The sequence below is a fragment of the Anabrus simplex genome, chromosome 1 (genome assembly GCF_040414725.1).
Source record: "Anabrus simplex isolate iqAnaSimp1 chromosome 1, ASM4041472v1, whole genome shotgun sequence".
In the NCBI taxonomy this organism is placed as follows: domain Eukaryota; kingdom Metazoa; phylum Arthropoda; class Insecta; order Orthoptera; family Tettigoniidae; genus Anabrus; species Anabrus simplex.
In genome coordinates this window covers 703,543,899-703,558,208 of record NC_090265.1, presented here as the reverse complement: position 1 = coordinate 703,558,208, position 14,310 = coordinate 703,543,899, and the positions used below count along the sequence as shown (strand labels likewise).

General features: G+C 41.3%; 1 long non-coding RNA gene across 1 annotated transcript in view; it reads right to left on the bottom strand.

Moving 5' to 3' along the window:
* Positions 1 to 785: 785 nt before the first annotated feature.
* LOC137496965 (uncharacterized) overlaps positions 786 to 14,310 on the bottom strand; it is a 60,332-nt gene continuing 46,807 nt past the window's right edge. Inside the window, exon 4 of the long non-coding RNA XR_011017547.1 lies at positions 786 to 1,250. This is a non-coding gene — a long non-coding RNA (uncharacterized lncRNA). The remainder of the gene's footprint in view (positions 1,251 to 14,310) is intronic.

The window sequence follows — 14,310 nt, the reverse complement described above, 5'->3', positions numbered from 1 at the left end:
TCACCCCTTCTTTCCCCTTGTGTTGAACCTAACCAATCCCGAATTTCTTAAATTAATTTCTATCCAATCAGATGTATTTTCCCCCAACTTGAATCTGTTGCGGGGTCCTACCCAATAAAGAGTTTGTGGGAGGGTGTTTTCTTTCCCCTAACGCCTAGAACCTTCCGCGAGAGGATATAAACTGCTGATTTTTGGGTCTCTGCGCCACTTCTGTTCCATCTTTCAGTGTATTAAGTACATAGCAGGAGGCGGGAAGCGCCTCTTTCCTCGGCAGCGGTCAACAATAAGGTAATGGCCGATTAATAAATTATTTCCTTGCTAGCTCAGCAGTTTAACTTTCGGGGCGGGTTCGAAGCGATCCACTATGTAACCTTTTCCTAAAATGTAACTACTCTTTTCTTCTATTCTCTTGTAAAGCTACATACTGGGATAGAGAGTGCTAACCCGGAAATTTAGACACTAAAATGTTGATTACAGCTAAGGCTGCCCTTTTCTCCTTTCCCTCCTAATTTGGTCCTTCCATGTCCCTCTTCTGTTTAAAATCACTCCTAAATATTCTAAATTATTTACTTGTTCTATCCTCTCTTCCTGGACTATCCATTTCATTTCTTTTTTTTCCTTTATGTTTCTGCATTACTATCACTTTAGACACAAATACAGGGTTATTACAAATAATTGGAGCGATTCCAAAACTCTACAATAACTTTATTATTTGACATATTGTCACAAGGCTTTGCACACACATAGAAAAACTCATTTTTTTATATTTACAAATGTTTGTTATGTACCCCTTCAGTGATTCTGCAGACACCAAGCCTATAATCAAGTTCGTGACACACTCGGCGCAGCATGTCCCTATCAACTGATTTGAAAGCATGGTTGATATGAGCTTGCAGTTCTGGCAGGTTTGTTGGGAGAGGAGGTGTAAACACTGAGTCTTTCACATAACCCCACACAAAGAAATCGCATGGGGTTAGGTCAGAAGAGCGTGGAGATCATGACATGAATTACTGATCATCAGCTCCACCACGACCGATCCATCGGTTTGGCAATCTCCTGTTTAAGAATTGACAAACATCACCATGGAAGTGGGGTGGAGCACCATCCTGTTGGAAGGTGAAGTCCGCACTGTCCTCCAGCTACGGCATAAGCCAATTTTCCAGCAGGCAGGGCAGTACAGTTTAAACCGTGAGACTGCACAAAACCAGGGGCAGCCGTACCTTATGTGCTGAAGTGCTGCAGCACATTGCCTATTGGAAAATAAATTTGTTTAAAAATCTTATCTACAATCAAATACAGTGCATTGAAAAAGACGTCTGCCAAAGAATAGGAAATTATTCAACTCCCCTCAAAACCAGGTAACTACTGGTGCGCTCCACGCCAGGTGCTGTGTGATCACAGCTCAGCGTAAATTTCTAAGCGTTTAGCCAGAAACCAGGAGCTCTGCCTTTTGCGCATATGTGCCCAACTTTTCTGATACAAAGAGAATGTATTTCGATAGGCTGTGGAAACAACAGCCAAGACATCACTTCACAACGATTCTTCGTTCGACCACAGAGAAGCAGCGCTAGCACTAGTCACACTTTCATTACGACCGATGTGAGAACGTGGCAGCTGGCACCCTCTTGACTCAGCGGTAGTATTTAAAAGGGGATCGCTCAAAGCAAACGGGAAAACAAAGTACTGTAAAGCTGTTCCCTCCAGGTCTTTTAATACCAAAGTGGATAGAATACTACCAACTTACCTATTCCATAGCCATATTTGTAAATTGATGAACTATAAAAATTGTACTTCTTATGTTGTCAAAATAAGGACATGATATTGTGATTTTCTTTAATTATAAATGTCTATAAATGTCAATATAAAAACATAACATGTAATTTTGCATTACGACGTTGCTGGTTTTATTTCAATGATGTTGCTAACATTGGGAACTGATTTTGCGTGCTCACACCAAGTGTTTGAGTTTGTGAATATTTTGCCATTGCAGATGTTATTGTGTGTTTAATTATATAGTTTTATAGTTTTTTAAATGTGAAATGTGTATATGTGTTGGGATTGTTTGCGTGTTTGTTCAGTGTGGAAACTCAGGGGAGAGCCTCTTGAAAACCGCATGTATGTTTCTAAATAGTTTTATTTTTTGGAGTGGGGATGGGTTACAGCACACAACTGATTTCTGCACCAGCCGCCACTGCACAAAACACATTAACTTTAGGCGAATTTCGAATGTGCTGCACGATAGCTTGAGGATTCTCTACCCCCCAGATTCGCACATTGTGTCTGTTTACTGCACCATTAAGAAAACAATGTTGCTTCATTACTGAAGACAAGTTTCGTACTCAACTCATCCTTTTCCATACACTGCTGCAACCGCGCCGAAAATTCAAGGTGTTTGACTTTGTCATCGGGAGTCAGGGCTTGTAGCAATTGTGAGCGGTAAGCTTTAGCCGTTTCCGTAAGATTTTCCACGTGGTCGGCTGTGGTATGTTCAGCACTCTCCGTAGACTTCTGTGGGCTACGCGTGAAACTTGCCCGCACGCGTTCAACTGTTTCTTCAGTCACTGCAGGCCGACCCGTTGATTTCCCCTTACAGAGGCATCCTGAAGCTTTAAACTGCACATACCATCGCCGAATAGAGTTATCAGTTGGTGGATCTTTACGGTACTTCGTCCTGAAGTGTTGTTGCATTGTTACGACAGACTGATGTGAGTGCATTTCAAGCACAACAAACGCTTTCTCGGCTCCTGTCGCCATCTTGTCCCACTGCGCACTGCTCAGACTGGAAGCCACTTAGAAGGGTTTGAGGGTAGGATGGGATGAAGAAGTGGCAATATGACAAAAGTCCGAGGCTTAGAGACGCTTCGCATTGTTGGGAAGCGGAAAAGACATGGCAGAGACTACTACAGTATATAAAACATAGTAAGAGAGAACAGCTGTGATAATGTTCTCCTCTATTTCTCAACAAACTACGAGACATGTGGGCAGGAAACTATGTACCGAACGCTGCGTGGAGTATGCGGAAGTAGGTACAGAACGGTCCTGTCCTGCCCAACTTGCGATGGCGCAATGAATGGTGTAAGGCTCTATAAGTCTTTAGAGAGCCCTAAATGGTGTGGATCACAAAATTCTGCTCTGCGTCGCGCTGCGTTAGCTGCTTCGTCCGAGATCCGATGTGCGCCCAGCCTTAAGGTCTGCACACACCAACACGGGAAGCGGGAGCAAAACCAACAATCCCCAGGACGCTGCAAAGTTCGTCCTTGTCTTCACACCGGAGTGGGAAACAGTGGCTAAAATGGATTCGCCTGATGAGGAAGTGCTTCTTCTTCTTCTAGCAGTTGCTAAGGGTGATGACTGCAGGTTCATATCATTATTAATTACTATTACTTTATTTAGCTTATCCCAGTTTTCTGAGGTTATTTCTGTGACCTTAGGCTGTCCAGCAATAAACTGTTTTAAGAGAATACCCTTCTTTCCCAAAAAAACATTTTAGTTTCAGGCACGAAAACAAACGCGCGTGATCTCAGTAGAGGGAAGTTACAGTATGAAGACATGTCGGTAATAACCAGGGAATGAAGTGCGGTAGGAAAATCATTTTAAATTTGCGAAAAGAAAAATTCAAGTATTTTTCTTCCAGATTTCTGGCTACTGGAGATTCCTATTCTACAATTGGTCACAGTTTATGGGTCGGATTCACAGCAGTTGGGGCTATTGTGCTAGATATTTGCCAAGCTATTTGTGACAGAATTCAATGAATATGCATGCCAGAACCATCTACCAAAACATGGATATAACCAGCTCAAGGATATTACAGAATGTGATAATTCCCAAACCGTATTGGTAATATCGATGGAAAGCACGTTACCTACTATAAAATGTCCGAAGAACAGTGGATCATATTATTTTTTGTTACCCGAAGAAATTTTCTATTGTGGTTTCATCCATTGTTGGTCTAGATTACAAGTTCCTATGTGTGGGTATCGGAGGGTACAGAAAAACAGCAGTGGTGGTGGTATTTTCCAGAACTCTGTAATACATACATACATACATACATACATACATACATACATACATACATACATACATACATACATACATACATATCTTTATTGCCCACCCTAGTGTACACCATCGGCTTACAGGCAATAAAGACAGACAGAGCGAAACAAAGGAAAACAAGCAATAATAGCAACTACATCTCTCTTAAAACTACTTAACTACATTTACTACCTCTACATCTACTCAGTATCATCCCACACGTACGCGGATAGCCAGCACACATGCAGGACGATACCGCACTAATAACTACCCAAAGCCCAACCCCTGACTACCACCTAAAAAAAATAAAAAAATTAATTAGACTGGTCGCTGCAACAGCCCTGGCATGGAACACACGCCCACCAACCCGTCTACAGCAGCCACCAGCCTTGCCACGTGAGAACTGGTATCGTATCTCACCGACCCTCGCTGACAAACACTGTGTTCCTTTCCTTATCATGTGTTACAAGCCACCCTGGCTGAAACCAGACCCAACAGGCGGCCTGCAACACACTTCCGCTATGTACGTCACACATACTCTTGTCAATTGTCAGCATACTACCTTCCCTATCCTTTTCATTTCCGTGCAGACATGCTCAAGTCTAACTTCTTTGGAGTGGGGTCAAGTAACCCACTCCTCCCTCTTCCCTTAATACGTCACCCTCACCTCTCACGCACTACTCCCGCTATCTACATCTCACCTTATAAAACTTAAGACTTAAACATCAGCTAACAACCATTTAAAATCCCTCATCAACGCACCTAAAACAATTAACACTTTTTTTACACAGACAAAACTTTTTTCATTCGAAGTCCATTAGTTCACTCAGTCTTCTCCACCTACCGCACCACACTTCATATATCAAACCGACTCACCTTATTAAGCTTCAGACTTAAACATCAACTAACAATCCTTTTATATCGCACTTAAAACAATTTGACATTTTTTTAACATTTCACTTACACACAAACAAACAGTTTCCATTCCAAATCCATTAGTTCACTCCGTCTTCTCAATCTACAACACCTCAATTACATCAAACTGTTAGATTCCATTTCTTCCATCCTATTAAACTTAATACATAAACATCAAGAATCCCTCAATTTTACACCCCTCATCAAGGCATCTACACCATTTAATTTTTTTAAATAATTTTTTTATGACCTACTTTCATAATTTCCATACTGCCAACATTTTCTCCTTAACTACATTCCCACTTAATCTATCACAATTCTATCACATATACCTTCTTTATACTCCCTCCTCACACAAATACACTTAAACAAACCATTTTTTCCCTCCTCATTTACACACCAACAGACAGTACTCCATTCCAAGTCCATTAGTTCACTCAGTCAACTCACTTTTTCTTTGTTTTATTTATTATTTTTCTATTTTTTCTTACTTCCACCTAAGCTTTACACTACCCTCAAACCTACTCAACCTCCCCTTTTCTCAACGCTTACCTAATTTTCTCAGGCTTTCCCTTTGCCCCAGGCGGATCACCTTTCCACAGGGCAAGGTGTTCTCCCCCTTTCCCCTAACACTACAGCCCCCTCTTCTGATATCATGATTACCATGATACCCTTCCCGCATTTGCTCAGGGCGGATATCCATTCCTCTGAGCAGAATGCCTTCCCCCTTTCTCCCTCAGCACGAACCACATTACCTGCACAACCCCTGTTACTCCCTCAATTTCTTTATAAATATAGCTCTGGCCACATTTAAGAATTTCGTTATATTCGTTCCTTTCTCCCACTCTCTACATAACCAAGATGTTATCTTATAGCTTTCCCCTACCATATGCAGCTCCTTCTTACTTAGTAGTTTGATCTTTATCTCCGCCAAAGGTCGGCATTGATTAAAAATATGCAGGTCCTCCCACTTCTCTCCACATAATACACATCTATCCCTATTCTCACTACCTACCCACCCCTATTCCTCGGAACACCCAATAGCCACCAATACAAACCTCTCTTATCCCTTCTACCCTCAAACTCCGTTTTCGGGTTTATTACTTCCACCAATTTATTTAATACTGATAAAGAGACTCTCTCTACATTCCCCTATTAAGCTCTGTCTTTCAATATCTAGTAGTCTTCCCTTTATCCTTTCCCATACCCATTTATTCCTACCATCCCCCCAGACCTCTCCATATACCCCCAATCCAAACTTTTGTAACCATTTTTTGCACTTATTCACCCAGTAACCTTCATTCGTCATACCTTTCTGAAAATTAAACGTTTCTTGTACTAACGCCCCACCCTTCCCTTCCTCCAATCTAATCCAGTACTTGAACACCCTCTTAGCTATTTCAACCTCTATCGATTCTTTACAGACTAATCTGGCCCCGGCATTGGCTGTACAATTCGGTAGGTCCATCATGATCTTGCTAAATTTCACCACCACCTGGTTTAGTTCACTCCTGTCTTCCTCCATTCCCCATACTTCAACCCCAAATAGCATTTTGCCCATTACCAGTGATTTAAACACCGTTTTCTGAATTTTGTATTTAACGTCTGGAAATTTCTTTTCTAATACTCCTACTACCGCAAGCGCTCCTCTTCCTTTAAGTTTTGCCTTCTTACACTGATTTTTCCAAGAAGCATTCTTACTAATTATTACACCTAGGTACTCAATTTTTCCCCCTGGTTTAATTTCTTCCTGCTCCAGCCTCCAGACTTCCTTATTCTTTCTCCCACCCCTTTTCCTACACACCATTATCTGAGTCTTTCTTACATTTACACTGAGAGACCATTTCCTAGTATATTCAACTACCTTGTCCAACCCTTTTTGCAACCCATTTGCCGTCAAAGCCAAAATCAATAGGTCATCCGCGAATAGCAACCCCGGAACCTCCATTTACCCTACCCAAGGGCATTGCCATGCGTCTCTACCATGACCCTCTAAAATATTATTTATAAATAATATAAATAATATCGGGGATAGCTTACATCCCTGTCTCACCCCGCTTTTCGATTCAAAACACTTACTCAACCTTCCATCCTGCAATTTAATCATCACAAACACTTCCTCATAAATAGTTTCAATTGCCACCCTCATTTTTTTCGACATTCCAACCTCCCCTAATCTCAAAAATAGCGCCTCCCTACTGACCGTATCAAAGGCTTTTTCTAAGTCAATCGCTGCTATAAATAATTTACGCCCTGCTATCCTCACATACTTTGTAATCAAAGTGTCCAGAATCCAAACATTATCAACTGTATTACATCCTTTCCTAAATCCATTTTGGAACTCAGATATCCTACCGTACTGTTCCGCCCAATTTGTTATCCTATTCGCCAAAACCCCTGTAGTAGTATAATTGGACAGTTCTGCGGCACCTCCTCCTCCTCCCTCCTCCTCCTCCTCCCGCGGGAAATTTGAATTTTGGCGGGAAATTTGAATTTTGGCGGGAGATTTGAATTTGTAAACAAAGCCACGTGCTTTTGACAGCTGTCATCGACAACAACGCATCGCTAACCTCACTGCTGCCATCTTGACGGGCCTAAACCTCACTAGTGCCAACTTAACCTAACTAGCATGAGGTAAACAAAGCCACGTGTTTTTTGACAGCCACGTGCTTTTTGACAGACAACAACGCATCGCAAACCTCAGTACTGCCATCATGACGGACCTAAACCTCAGTAGTGCCAACTTAACCTAACTAGCATGAGGTAAACAAAGCCACGTGCTTTTTGACAGCCACGTGCTTTTTGACAGATTTGTAAACAAAGCCACGTGCTTTTTGACAGACAACAACGCATCGCTAATCTCAGTACTGCCATCTTGACGGGCCTAAACCTTAGTGGTACCAACTTAACCTCACTAGCGCGAGGTAAACAAAGCCACGTGCTTTTTGACAGCCACGTGCTTTTTGACAGCTGTCATCCACCATCTTTAAACCACAAAGCACTGTGCTGCCCTCTTTATCGCAGTAGCTGCAAAATTCGTCACCTGTCATCCGCAGTGCTGCCATCTTGACGGGTCTAAACCTTAATGCTACCAACTTAACCTAACTAGCGTGAGGTAAACAAAGCCACGTGTTTTGTGACAGCTGTCATCCGCCATCTTTAATCTATAGAGCACAGTGCTGCCCTCTTTAGCTACTTACCTTTGAAATGTGGTGGCGGATAATTTGAAAAATGCTTTTTGACAGCAGCCATCTTTGTACACCGTGCTGCCCTCTTTAGCTAGATACCTGTGGTGGCAGACAATTTCACGTGACAGCAGCCATCTTTAATCAAGAGAGCACCGTGCTGCCCTCTATGTGGTGGCGGCAATTTGAAAAATTCTACATTCTCTTGTTTGGAAACAAACCCATGCGCTTTTTTTGACAGCTGTCATCCGCCATCTTTAATCCAGAGAGCACCGTGCTGCCCTCTTTAGCTACTTACCTTTGAAATGTGGTGGCGGCAAAATCCACGTGCTCTTGTTTGGAAACAAAGCCATGTGCTTTCTTGACAGCTGACATCCGCCATCTTTAATCTATAGAGCACAGTGCTGCCCTCTTTATCGTAGTAGATGTAAATTCGTCACAGCTGTCATCCGCAGTGCTGCCATCTTAACGGGCCTAAACCTTAGTGCTACCAACTTAACCTCACTAGCGTGAGATAAACAAATCCATGTGCTTTTTTGACAGCTGTCATCCACCATCTTTAATCTATAGAGCACAGTGCTGCCCTCTTTAGCTACTTACCTTTGAAATGTGGTGGCGGATAATTTGAAAAATGCTTTTTGATAGCAGCCATCTTTGAGCACCGTGCTGCCCTCTTTAGCTAGATACCTGTGGTGGCAGGCAATTCCACGTGACAGCAGTCATCTTTAATCATGCGAGCACCGTGCTGCCCTCTACGTGGTGGCAGCAATTTGAAAAATTCTACATGCTCTTGTTTGGAAACAAACTCACGTGCTTTTTTCTGACAGCTGTCATCCGCCATCTTGCATCACAAACCTCTGTGCTGCGCTCTTTAGCTAGATACCTTTGAAATGTGGTGGCGGCAATTTGAAAAAAATCTATGTGCTCTTGTTTAGTAAACAAAGCCACATGCTTTTTTTGACAGCTGTCATCCACCATCTTTAATCAATAGAGCACTGTGCTGCTATCATGCGGGTAATTTCATCACCTGTCATCCGTCATCTTTAATCCACAGAGCACCGTGCTGCTCTCTGTAGTAGCGGGCAATTTGAAAAGTTCTGTTAGCTGTCATCCGCCATCTTTAATCAAGAGAGCACCGTGCTGCCATCTATGTGGTGGCGGCAAATTCCACATGCTCTTGTTTAGTAAACAAACTCACGCGCTTTTTTGTCAGCTGTCATCCGCCATCTTACATCGCAAACCTCAGTGCTACACTCTTTAGTTGAAATATGGTGGCGGATAATTTAAAAAGAAAAATTCTACAGCAGCCATCTCTCGGCGCTAATTGCACAAGATGGTGGCTATACATGACTCCTTAAAGGTGCTTATGCAAGATGGCCGCTATACATAGACTCCCTTGGGATGCTTGCGCAAGATGGCGGTTATACATGGCTCCTTTTGAAATATGGTGGCGGATAATTTAAAAAGAAAAATTCTACATCAGCTATCTCTCGACGCTAATTGCACAAGATGGTGGCTATACATGACTCCTTAAAGGTGCTTATGCAAGATAACCGCTATACATAGACTCCCTTGGGATGCTTGCGCAAGATGGCGGTTATACATGGCTCCTTATGAGACGCCCTAGAGATGCTTGCGCGATGGCGGTTGCTCTTATGAGGTGGCTTAAGGGTCCTTGCACAAGATGACTGGAGACTCCCTAAGGATGCTTGCGCAAGATGGCGGACACAAGATGGCGGCTATACACAACTCCTTATGAGACGCTTTAAGGGTGCTTGCGCAAGATGGCTGTTGCTCTTAGCTTAGAGGCTAACGTGTCGTGCTAGTTCGATTCATTAAATTTGGGGCTTAAATGCAAAATGTTAAATATCTCGAAAGCAGTGCATCGTAGAGCAAAACGGACAAAATTTTTCTGACCAATGATTTAACAGATGCTGTTATGCATGCGGTGGAGGGCAATTTGAAATTCTATGTGCTTAATCAACAGAGCACCCTGCTGCCCTCTTTAGCTGAAATGTGGTGGTGGATAATTTGAAAAATTCTTTTGACAGCTATCATCCTTAAACAATGGCGACTATACATAGGCTGTTAAGGCCTTATCATGCTCCTCCTCCTCCTCCTCCTCCTCCTCCTCCTCCTCCTCCTCCTCTACCTCCTCCTCCGCCGCTTATGTCAAGGCATAGCTTTATATCGAACAAGTTTAAACCTGCATCGCGAAGGCAAGCGTGTGCAGCGATAACATTATTGTGCATGTTTAGACTTTCGAAACATAAGAAGAGTAAAATCAAACGCTGTACTCGATACGACATGTGATCAGAACATTGATTGATGCGTTCAGAAAACAAAATAAGTGATCAAGACTAGAATCGAACACTGTACTCAATACATCATGTGTTTAGAATATGTCATGGGATACCCTTGTTCTAAGAAGATCAGATTGAAACATAACAAGACTAGAATAGAACACTGTAATCGATGTTGTTAACTTCAACATGTGATCAGAACATTGATTGATGTGTTCAGAACACAAAATAAGTGATCATGACTAGAATCGAACACTGTACTCGATACAACATGTGATCAGAACATTGATCGATGTGTTCAGAACACAAAATAAGTGATCAAGACTAGAATCGAACACTGTACTCAATACAACATGTGTTTAGAACATGTTAGGGGGTACCACAACCTCATCGATCGCTATCAGCAAGAACGCTTGTACTTTGTTAAGTGTAGAAAATTAATCTTTATTGGTAAATGGTTTTATGTTCAGAACAAGGAATGGAACCTAGGGGTTACGTCTTACCTAATAAAATCCATGAGGTGCGATGAGTTACGTTTTTCGAACTAGTGTTTGGAACACTGAACTTTTCAAGATGGCAAGAGTGAGGTTAGCAATGTTCTGTTGTTGGATTTTAAATTCTACGCTATAACATGCATAAGGTGGCAGCCTTGAGGTTTACCGCCGTAAAGATGGTAAGAGTGAGGTTAGCAATGTTCCGTTGTTGGATTTTAAATTCCTCCGCTCTAACATGCATAAGGTGGCAGCCTTGAGGTTTACCGCCGTAAAGATGGCAGCAGTGAGGTTAGCGACGCTCTATTGTCCTCCAAAGTGAGGTTAGGGTTCGTCAAGAAGACAGCTGTCAGAAAAAAGCACGTGGCTATGTTTACCAAACAAGAGCACGTGGCCGTGACGTCACGGTCACGTAGTATGTTGCCTCAGCATGCAAAGTTCAATGTCTACACCTACGTAGTAAACATTCTGCTATGTTCTCAAGATTTTTTACACATAACTATTCTTTATTCTTTAAGTTCATGCACATAGGCTATGCTAAGATAGCAGCACAAACACATGCGAACTTTGTACATTCTAATGGAATAAGTTTAGTACTGTATGCATCATGGATACATGATGTGTGCACGCATTTAAACTTGACTATACGTAATGCTGCTGCTTTGTTTACAAGATTTTTATACATTGCTATTCTTTATGCTTTAAGTTCATGCACACACAAGCGATAGTCGTACGCTCTGGCAGGAGAAGTTTAGTACGATAGTCGATGCATACATTATCGATAGGTGATGTGTACACGCTTTAGAACTTAGCTCTTCTTTGTGCATTAAGTTCGTGCACATGGGTTAGGGGTACACAAAAGCGATTGCTACATGCTCTAGCGGAAGAAGTCTAGTACGATAGTCGATGCATGTAAAATCGATAGGTTATGCTATGATAGCAGCACACTAACACGATTTTAGCACAATCTAGTGGAAAAAGTTTAGTATGATAGTCGTTTCATGCAAAATCATTAGGTAATGTGTACACGCTTTGAAACAAGGCTATTCTTTGTACTTTAAGTTAATGCGTCTTAGTTATGCTAAGATAGCAGCACAATTTACCTGAAGAAGTTTTGTACGAGAGTCGATACATGCAAAATCGATAGTTGATGCGTACACGCTTTAAAACATGACTATTCATTGTACTTTAAGTTCATGGGTATAGGTTATGCTAAGATAGCACCACAATCTAGCGGAAGAAATTTAGTACGATATTTGATGCATGCAAAATCAATAAGTAATGTGTACACACTTTGAAACATGGCTATTCTTCGTACTTTAAGTTCATGTGTATAAGTTATGCTAAGATAGCAGCACAATCTAGCGGAAGAAGTTTAGTACGATATTTGTTGCATGCAAAATCGATAGGTGATGTGTACACACTTCGAAACATGGCTATTCTTTTTACTTTAAGGTCATGCGTATAGGTTATGCTAAGATAGCAGCACAATCTAGTGGAAGGAGTTTAGTACGAGAGTCAATGCATGCAAAATCGATAGGTAATGTGTACATGCTTTGAAACATGGCTATTCTTTGTACTTTTAAGTTCATGTGTATAAGTTATGCTAAGATGCCAGCACAATCTAGCGAAGAAGTTCGGTACGAGATTCGATGAATGTAAAATCAATAAGTAATGTGTACACGCTTTGAAACATGGCTATTCCTTGTACTTTAAGTTCATGTGTATAAGTTATGCTAAGATAGCAGCACGACCTAGCGGAAGAAGTTTAGTACGATATTTGTTGCATGCAAAGTCGATAGGTAATGTGTACGCGCTTTGAAACATGGCTATTCTTTGTACCTTAAGGTCATGCGTATAGGTTATGCTAAGATAGCAGCACAATCTAGTGGAAGAAGTTTAGTACGATAGTCAATGCTTGCAAAATCGATAGGTAATGTGTACACGCTTTGAGACATAGCTATTCTTTGTACTTTAAGTTCATGCGTCTTAGTTATGCTAAGATACCAGCACAATCTACCTGCAGAAGTTTAGTACGAGAGTCGATACATGCAAATTCGATAGTTGATGTGTACACGCTTTGAAACATGACTATTCATTGTACTTTAAGTTCATTGGTATAGGTTATGCTAAGATAGCAGCATAATCTAGCGGAATAAATTTAGTACGAGATTCGATGAATGCAGAATCAATAAGTAATGTGTACACGCTTTGAAACATAGCTATTCTTTGTACTTTAAGTTCATGTGTATAAGTTATGCTAAGATAGCAGCACAACCTAGCGAAAGAAGTTTAGTATGATATTTGTTGCATGCAAAGTCGATAGTTAATGTGTACACGCTTTGAAACATGGCTATTCTTTGTACCTTAAGGTCATGCGTATAGGTTATGCTAAGATAGCAGCACAATCTAGCGGAAGAAGTTTAGTACGAGAGTCGATGCATGTAAAAACGATAGGTAATGTGTACACGCTTTGAAATATGGCTATTCTTTGTACCTTAAGGTCATGCGTATAGGTTATGCTAAGATAGCAGCACAATCTAGTGGAAGAAGTTTAGTACGAGAGTCAATGCTTGCAAAATCGATAGGTAATGTGTACACGCTTTGAGACATAGCTATTCTTTGTACTTTAAGTTCATGCGTCTTAGTTATGCTAAGATAGCAGCACAATCTACCTGCAGAAGTTTAGTACGAGAGTCGATACATGCAAATTCGATAGTTGATGTGTACACGCTTTGAAACATGACTATTCATTGTACTTTAAGTTCATTGGTATAGGTTATGCTAAGATAGCAGCACAATCTAGCGGCATAAATTTAGTACGAGATTCGATGAATGCAGAATCAATAAGTAATGTGTACACGCTTTGAAACATAGCTATTCTTTGTACTTTAAGTTCATGTGTATAAGTTATGCTAAGATAGCAGCACAACCTAGCGGAAGAAGTTTAGTACGATATTTGTTGCATGCAAAGTCGATAGTTAATGTGTACACGCTTTGAAACATGGCTATTATTTGTACCTTAAGGTCATGCGTATAGGTTATGCTAAGATAGCAGCACAATCTAGCGGAAGAAGTTTAGTACGAGAGTCGATGCATGCAAAAACGATAGGTAATGTGTACACGCTTTGAAACATGGCTATTCTTTGTACCTTAAGGTCGTGCGTATAGGTTATACTAAGATAGCAGCACAATCTAGTGGAAGAAGTTTAGTACGAGAGTCAATGCTTGCAAAATCGATAGGTAATGTGTACACGCTTTGAGACATAGCTATTCTTTGTACTTTAAGTTCATGCGTCTTAGTTATGCTAAGATAGCAGCACAATCTACCTGCAGAAGTTTAGTACGAGAGTCGATACATGCAAATTCGATAGTTGATGT